At 38.4% G+C, this 9,450-nt stretch overlaps 1 non-coding gene across 1 annotated transcript; it reads left to right on the forward strand.

Moving 5' to 3' along the window:
• The first annotated feature begins 6,775 nt into the window (after nucleotides 1–6,775).
• On the forward strand, nucleotides 6,776–6,898 carry LOC136381682 (U6atac minor spliceosomal RNA). Its single transcript, XR_010747158.1, has one exon. It is a non-coding gene; the product is annotated as a U6atac minor spliceosomal RNA (small nuclear RNA).
• Nucleotides 6,899–9,450: the final 2,552 nt, after the last annotated feature.

The following is a 9,450-nucleotide window of genomic DNA, read 5'->3' on the forward strand; positions in this document are numbered from 1 at the left end:
GTATAAATAGAGAGAATTTTAAGACTAGTCTGATATAACACAGTTGGTTTGTGACAATATCTGATCCCAATTTGCAGACTGTGCAATGGGTGAAATGTAATCATGAGAACATGCTGTTTTCCTGTGCCTGTTATTATAAATTTAGTTTATGCTTCCATTACTAAAGGGTTAGCATAAGTTGCAACATCATTTTAAATAAAAGTGAATAGCACAGATTTCTAGAATTGTTTCCTGACAATTATCTTCTTTTAAAAATAATTCCAAGCAATACATTTTTGGCCCATACCAGGCTAGTCCATCACTGGAATAATACTGGTGTGAGACATTTCTATGGTTAAGCATTACCTCCTGTTCTCAAACAATTGATTAAAATAGCAGCCGCTACCAGGAATCACTACATGTCACCCAAGCATCTGGCTTATTTCAGATGTTTTTGTTTTTTTTTAATAATTTTTCAAAAGGAAAATGGAAGATAAATTTTAATGGTAGATTATTTTGAAGTCATAAATTTATTTATAAATGAGTCTTATAATATATCCATGGACATTTCCATCAAGCATAAATCAGCTTCTTTTATCTTCTGGGGGAATACTTCTGGTGCCAAAAACGATGATATGATTTGATATGATATGATATGATAGATACTAAATAGATAGATAGATAGATAGATAGATAGATAGATAGATAGATAGATAGATAGATAGATAGATGATAGATAGATGATCACTCATGTGTGTAAACTTGAGTTAGAATACATCCTTACATAGTCTAGCTCTGAAAGGCCCACTGTAAGGGTCTACTGATAAACCCAGATATGTGGTTACTCCAGAAGCCACAAGCCCGCCTCACACCTTGGTTTTTAAGTACTGTTCTCCAATGACAGGCACCAGGCACCAAGCCTCCTTGGAGAAATGGCTAACTTTAGGGCTGGAGCAGAAAAAAAAAGATATTAAACCTGGGGTATCTGGTACTGCAAAAAAGGAAGAAAATACTAAAAAATGAAAGGATAGAGATGTGATAACAAGACAGAGCAAAACTGAAAGAGTTCTCAGTGGCCACACTTAGATAATTCAAGCCACAAAGTAAACAACGTGGTATTGCAGTATTGGCCAAAGTCTCAAATGAATATACACTGTGTTAGCTAAATGATCAAGGTTAACATCATTGGTGATGTCAGTCTGATATTCTCATGCACACCTTGATGTAATGTGATGAGCGGTGACCCTTCATAGCTGTGGTTTTCTGTCCCCAAAACAATACTCGTCCTCTATCTAGAAAAAAAAAAAATCAAACCCAAATGAGGGACAGTCACATGCTATCTTTGGGATGATGACAGATGTTTCTTTTTCTTGTGTTGTCACTTTCTTCTTCTTGGTGACCTATTTCTCATGTGCTCAGACTTTGGAGGGATCCTACAGTATCCTTGGAAAAGAGCAGCTTGTCGCTCAGAAGGGTTTCCTTGAGTCCTGCCATCATTTTTCTAGCAGTCAGGTGACTGTTGTCCTTTCTCAAGACGATGACTCCCATGCCTCATATATAACTTCTATCAGTTCTCTCTTCCTCCCTCAGACTGTGTGACACCCTTGTCAATTCCATGAAAAGGGTGATGGCTCTTTCCAAGCTTACTTCTCAGCAGGGGCTCCTGCGGATTCCCATCACTCATGCCAGCACACATATGACCATTAAACAGTTTGATAACAGGATTCCCATCGCTCATGCCAGCACACATATGACCATTAAACAGTTTGATAACAGGATCCCCATTGCTCATGCCAGCACACATATGACCATTAAACAGTTTGATAACAGGATTCCCATTGCTCATGCCAGCACACATATGACCATTACACAGTTTGATAACAGGATTCCCATCACATATGACCATTAAACAGTTTGATAACAGTCTGCCATTTTTCTCCCCGCCATTTTCCCCCACCATTTCCTAGGGCAGATTACTCCTCCTCTCAGCACTCTGCCAGAGGTGAGAGCACCTATAGAGCCCTTCCTGCCTAGGAAGTGCCTGTGAGTTTATAGCCAGGTCTTCAGTTCATTGATGCTTTCTTTTTCTTTAAGAATTGTGGTTCTGCAGCTTTCTTTGTAGGATTGCCCCATGAGGATGGTGGAAAAATGGGCTCTTATAATGTTCTACAACTTAATCAGAACCGTTGATGCAGTGCAAGAATTTGAATCTCAGTGTATGTGTTGCCAAAACTGCCTGTGCACAGTGCCCTGATTGTCCTTCCCATTTAATAAAAGAAGTGAGTGTAGCATCTCCTACCTCTGCCATTTGAAATTAGTAGATAGGCAATTTTTTTCCCATTAAATTGAAAAGCCATTAATTTAGATGTCTTATTTATAAGCATGGAACGTCTTTGGAAATTCTTTCATTTTGTTATTGATATACATACATATATATAATCTCCATATACAAAAAGAGAAAAGAAAAGAAAAGCAAGAAAAAGAAGCTTGAGCTCATAATAAACTAAAACCAGAAAAACTGATTTTACTCTAAGAAGCAGCAACATTTAATGAGAGTGAAGCTCACACCTGGGTGTTAGATAAATGAAGCGTAGAGAAAAAAAAAACCAAAATAAAACAACCTCGTCCAAGAATAACATAGGATTGAAATAAAAAAAAAATAACTTTATAAAGAAAGCCATCCTTGATTTTCCATAGAGACCAATAGAGACAGAATATATTCAAAATGTTAGTGAAGCCGGTGCAGCGGATCCATATTTTATGAATATGCATCTGACAATAAATATTCCTTTTTACTTCCTACAAATTGAAAATGCAGTAGCTAATATATAACCACGAATCCATGCCTTGTAAAGCAAGGCTCCAAAAGAAGAGAAAAACATAGTTATGTTGTTTATATTTACACTTATAAATAATAGAGCTATCGGCTGATTTTCAGATAAACAAAAAAATTCAAAGTAGGAATTGTGAGGCCAACTTTATATAACTGTATAGTCTTAATGATTTCGAAACACTTAAATTATACCTCAAATTACCCAATTTGAGAAATGCACTAAAAATCAGTATTTCTCCTAAGAGGATTTTATAGACTCGCTAATGGCCCTTACTGAAAAAGTCTTATGTATGCCATGTAGGTCTGGGGAGAAGCGTAGGGTTGTAGGAATCATTATGCATTTTTATTGGTGCCAAATCCTATGCCCAGATTAGCTTTGGTAACCGCTACACCAATCTTTAGACTGCTTCTTCCAAAGTGCTTTATATGGATTTCTCATCACTAATTACCTTTCTAGGGAGCTACAAGCATTAGTATACAATCACATTTATCCTTTAAAACTGTTCATTCTGTAGCAAAATGCTGTATACTAGAAAATGAAAAAAGATAGCTGGAGATATTTCCTTATAAAATGGTGTTCTCTGCATTTGGCCAATTCATTGTATGTCTTCCTACTTAATCTCTGTGCTTTCTCATTGTACAAAAACTACAAAGTACAAATACAATTTAGAAATTAGTTAACAGTCTTAATTTTATATATACACACATATATGCATGTATAGTGCAATATACATGTATATGCATGCATAATGAATGCCTGCTTTAAAATCATGTAAAAGCTATATAACTGTAACATAATAATATAGGTAATAATTACTCACTATTCTTAGTACGTGCCCAACAGTATTCTTTGCTTTTTACCTGCATTACTTCATTGACTTTAACCATAGCCTCTAGGTTTAGATACCTTTATTCTGCCCATTTTTGCTTAAGAGACTAAAGCAGAGGAGCTAAATAAATTGCCAAGGTCACGCAGCTGCTAATGAGAGCACTGGGACTCAGAGAGTAATCATTTTTTACAAGTCTAGTCTGTAAAGCATTAAAATCTGCCACCTTTCCAACCACTGAAGCATAAATGAAACGTTTGTCTATGAAAATATAACATTACCCTCATTGTTAAATTATTAGACAATTGCTCTATTCATTTTCTTTTAGCAGACACGTACAACTGTATTCAGAAACATGTGTGAGAGTGATATATATATATATATATACATTATAAGGCCCTAGAATTTAAGCTAGGAGTCTAAGAGAGGTTGGTGGGGGGAGAGGGTGGTGCAAGAATCGCTATCAATTTCTTGAGAACATGCTAGAATCTCACAGCGATGAACTAGGTTTCCAAGCGCTGAGAGTGAGCGAGAGGCTTCGGAAGTGGGTCCGGGGATACCTTGTGCATCCTGCTCAGCATCTTGCACAGGGCAGGCACTTAACTGACATGTAAGTGGTAATAGAAAAAGAAGAAAATGAAGGACGCAGGAAAGAAGAGGAAGGGTCTTGGGGTGGGGGGGAATGTATCTTTCCAACCTACAGTTAAGATATTGGTGGGCAGAAGCTAATATAAATAGTTGTTTGTTTTTTTATTATTCAGGGAGAGGAAGGGAGGCAGTGACAGACTCCCACATGCACCCCAACCAGGATCCACCCAGCAAGCTCATCAGGGGGAGATGTTCTGCCCATCAGAAGCATTGCTCCGTTGCTCAGGAACTGACTTCTTCTTAGTGCCTGAGTCGGAGATCATGGAGCCATCCTGAGTGCCTGGTGCCAACTCACTCAACTGAGGCATGGCTGCAGGAGGGTTAGAGAGAGAGACAGAGAGAAGAAGCAGAAGGGGGAGGGGTGGAGAAGTAGATGAGTGCTTCTCCTTTGTGCCCTGACCGGGAATCGAACCTCGGACATCCACATGCCAGGGCCAATGCTCTACCACTGAGCCAATTGGTCAAGGCTCTATAGTTCTTTTACATCTCATTATGTTAAATATAATTAAATGCAAAAATCCATGCAGAAACATCCTTTCATAAAGAGACCATTTACTTTTTTATAGTTGTCCAAACAACCTGCTCAAAGATTATTAATGTGGCATATTGCTTTCATCATTTAGACAAGAAAAGGGACTCTTCGGGTAGGTAAATGAACTGCCAAAGGCCACCCGGCTCACCGTTGGAGCCAAGACTGTCTACTTAGTCTTCTGGTTTTGAAACATATTATCTCTGCTAGGGTGTCTAGCAAGCCTCCCCCTAACCTGTGACTTCATAATACATAATAACATGTTGGTTTTTAAAAGTCTTACGTTTTACCAAACTTGAGTCTGATCTTTTAAATAGTTTTGTTTTCAATAAAGCTTACAATCTCTAACCTTTTCTATACTCACTGGACATAGCTGAGTTAATGGAACCAACACAGTTAATCTGTCGATGAAAATCCCTTCTGAAGTGCTGTCAGAATGTCTTCCCACTTAGAGTATCAGTTCAAACAGCATTTCGGAGATAACTGTAATTCTGAGGAAAGCGTGAGTCCTTTATGGCTAATCCTTCCCATGCCCCCACTGGTCACTTTATTTTTAGCATCCTCCAGTTCAAATAACTGTCCCTCTGACATCTACTGTGGCTTCCAGCTGCATCTGGTCTCAAAACCGGAGGGGAAATTGGAAATGAACACAGGATTTGAATGAGTTTTCTCGAAAGTCTTAGTAAATATGAAGCTCTCCCATGACACTCTTGGGCATTCCTCATTTTAGTCTAGTGATATGCACTGATTTTGGAGGAAGGAAAACAACCATTGTAGATCCTTTCTGTTTTTCGTGGAGCTATACAATCTCAAGGGCTTGGACACTAAGTGGGTTTATATGCAATGCCTACTTTCAGGGGAAGGCAGTTTGAACTAGAACTTGAAGATCTCCTGCATCAGCTAGTCTTTCATCTTGAATTCATTTCTTTAACTATTATTTCTTAGATATCACTCATACAACAAAACATACATCTAACTCCTATAGCATATGAGATGTTAGATTCTGGGAATGCGGGAGGTGAAAAGTAGCCTCTAATGTCAAAGCAGTGATCTTGTGGAGAGAACTTGGTGAAGCAAACCTTCACAGTGCTTCAGTGTTCACAAAGTCATCCCACCTCAATTTCTTTTATTTTTATTTCTAACACCTAATCTCTGGGACTTCCTCCTCCCTCTTCACTCCAGTCTCAAACATTCTGAACTATTTTCTCAAGAGTTTATTGGTATTTAAAGTTCTATACTAGGAACTAAATGCTATTGTTCTTGGTTATTGTTATTGTAAGTAGGAATAGATACATTTCCCAAACTGTCACTTGAGAGTCTATAAGCACATTCTTGATTTTATGGCAGTTTTGTTACTGACTGTTACTGGGCTTACTGACTATTTTTGTCTGTTTTTGTTTGCAGCTGCTTCTGTTGAGTGTCCCAGGTGAAACATCTTATAAGTGGCAAACAGTGACCACTGTACTCTTTTTTTCCCCAAGTTGTATTAAATTTATTGGGGTGATGAATTACATAGATTTAAGTGAAAAATTCTATAATATTGCATTATATGTTCACCACTGTACTCTTAACTTTAAAAAAACCCTATTGTTTTGTTATATTTTCTCCTGTTATTGAAGTTCACTTCTAGAATACAGTTCAAAAATAATGATGTTATTAACCATTCTCAAAATTAATCTTAGAATGAATAAGAATGCTTTTAATTAGTGTTCACTACTAATAATGCTTTTTTACATCTCTTTTTTAGATATCCACTTATTGCTGTTAAGAAAAAAATTAATAATCCCTATTTTACTAATGGTTTCTACTAGGTAGAGGTTTTAAATTTTTAAAATGTCTTTGAGATCTATTCATATACCATTTTCATTTTATATGGACCCATTCTATTGATGCATTATAGTAATTTGTGTTTCAATATTAAATTATCATTGAATACCCCATCTATATCCTATTTGTGGTGTGTTGTATGAAAGGAGAGAAGGTGAGCCCTCCCCTTGACAAGGATGGAAGAGGCTCTCGGGCCTAACAACATGCATATGGTTAAGGCATTGCCACCTACGTCTAATCCTACTTGTTCATTTTATAAGTAAGTTATAGGATCAAACTGGAAAGTTGTGGGAGAGTTTAATAGAGAGACTATTTACAAACTTTGGCCAGATTTAAGGAGACCACAAGAAGTAATACAATTGCCCTGGGCGAGCTGTGACCTTGCTATTCCCAGGTTTGAATGGGCAGGAGGGAAGAAAAGAGGCTAACGAGGTGAAGAAGACTGCTTGGCAAGAGATGTGAGCCATATTAAAGATGCGGCAGCCAACTGTGACAGTGCATGAGGGATTCAGTGGAGCAAACACTCCTGCCTCAGTTTCCTGCCTCCCACTTTCCCTCCCCAATTCCATCTGAAGCCGGAGAGCAGGAAGGTCCATCGATGCCTTCCGCGATGGTCTGCTTCCCAGGGCACAGAGCTGGGTGGGGACTCTCTAGGATGAGCAAACAAAAGACCTCTATGTGTGTCTAAAGAAAGTCTCTAATCCTCCAACACAGCCCAGAGCCATGTCGTATACCACCATTCTCATAAGACAACAAGGACTCACAGCAATGGAATACAAATTTTAGTAAGGATTATGAAAGGAATAACGAGGATCCTGTGCTTCAAAGACAGCAGTGGCAACTAGACCTAAGAAAGGTATCCCTGTGGCTAGACCTTGGTGAAAAGAGCACATTGAGTGCAGGAAGCGGACAGAGGGGAAGCCTGCAGATAATCAATCGTCAGGGGCTTACCGTTCCTTGTGAGATGCTAGGTTTTATTCTAAGTACAATGGAAGTCCATTGAAGGCTTTTACATAAGGAATGTTATGAGCAGATCATCTAAATTATTTATTCCTTAAAAGAACCTTTGATAAATATTCCCTGGACCAGATGATTGATGTAAGTAAGTAAGTAATAGTCTTTTTCAAGGATGTGTGCTGGATGGATACGGATGGTGGGCAGCAACATATTTTTAACTATTTTTTTTTCTGTTTGTTTTCTTAGTTATATATATATATATATATATAATATATAATATATATATATTATATATATATATCAGATACAGCCTTGATATCTTACGCTTTGCTAAATGTCAAGAACAAATTTGAGATGTTATAATTTTTTAACATCACTAGTAAACAAGTATATACTAGTGATTTGTTTTCGTTTTTAAATGTCTTCTATATTTAGATTTGTATTTCTATATTGTATCTTTATTTTAAAAAGCACATTTATTTGACATTTTTACTACAAAGTTTTCTAGCATAGTAATAATTTTATTTTCCTAAAGAGCGACCATTTCATTATTTTCAATGCACGTATTTGTTTTCCACTACTTCCTGTTTTAGTGACTAAGTCCCCGTTTTCCTCCTATTTTTGCCATCCCACAGAACAGAATACTGTTGTCACTGTGTTTTTCAGTATAACTTGTAAGTATCCAACCTATTGGTGTTCTTCTTTCCTTGGCAATAACATCACTCTAGTATCTGGATTTTATGATAAATGCCGTGTGGGTTGCATCTCATATTTGGAGTCCTTTATCCCCCCTTGGAATCTTCCACTTAAAAAGGTAGATACTGCAATGCAATGAAATTTTTCTGATAAAATTTAAATTTTTAAAAAATAGTGAGATTTTGCATGTCTTTACTAGATCCCCTACACTGGACTCCAGAGGCCGTGAGGAGGGGGAGTCTGGGACACTGTAGCTCTGTGGCGAGTCTGGGTTTCTGGGGAGGGCACCCACGGGGGCGGGAGGGGGGCGTGGCGACTTCCCCGAGAGGCTGCAGGCGCCTTGTGACCTGACATCCTGAGGCCAGGGAAAAACAACACAGCAGGATTGGGGAGTGAGCAAAGAGTGATGATAGGGAGCATATAAAACGAAGTCCTTTTAACGAGTCTGTTACAATTATTAACATTATGGAGGTTGAGGCATGAAGAAACACTCCATTCTTACACTAACCAGTCTGGGAACTTACACTTTTTTTGAACTTTCTAGTTTTGCATCAATGCCTGCATAGACATCCGGACCTCTAGCTCACCCTCTCTCTGGTAACAAACTCACAGACTCAGACCCCTGAGTATCCCCGGAAGGACTCCAGTTTCCATCCACTCGACATCCACTCCGGGCCACTGGGCTGACCAGACCTCCTGGCGCTCGTCATCCTGACTGCCTGACATCCGGGGATAACCAGGCTGGCCCGAGCCGAGGACTCAGAACGCAAGACAGCCAATGCCCAAGAATGTACTTTTAACTCTAAGAACTATTAATTTTTCCTTCTTCTTTAAAGCACTTCTGGGTTTTTGCCTAACTGTGTCCTCAATTTGCAAACTCCAAGATCATTGAAAAAAATAATTTAGCGTTTATTTTAGCCAAAGCCTTCAGACTCCTTTTGAATTTGTTTGACAGGAAAGTACCTTGATCAGTTAGAGACAGTTGAGGATTCTCGAGTAAGCATTGTTCCCCATTTACTGATGTACACACATCAGGTGCAACTTAATGGTATTGTACCACTGCACCAGGTAAAGAGAAAGATCCCCAAACTGTTGGGCCAAAACTATGATTCTGAACCAAGCACTGAAAATAAGGGCGCCTCACATATTCCACA

Source organism: Saccopteryx leptura, chromosome 9, assembly GCF_036850995.1.
Source record: "Saccopteryx leptura isolate mSacLep1 chromosome 9, mSacLep1_pri_phased_curated, whole genome shotgun sequence".
In the NCBI taxonomy this organism is placed as follows: domain Eukaryota; kingdom Metazoa; phylum Chordata; class Mammalia; order Chiroptera; family Emballonuridae; genus Saccopteryx; species Saccopteryx leptura.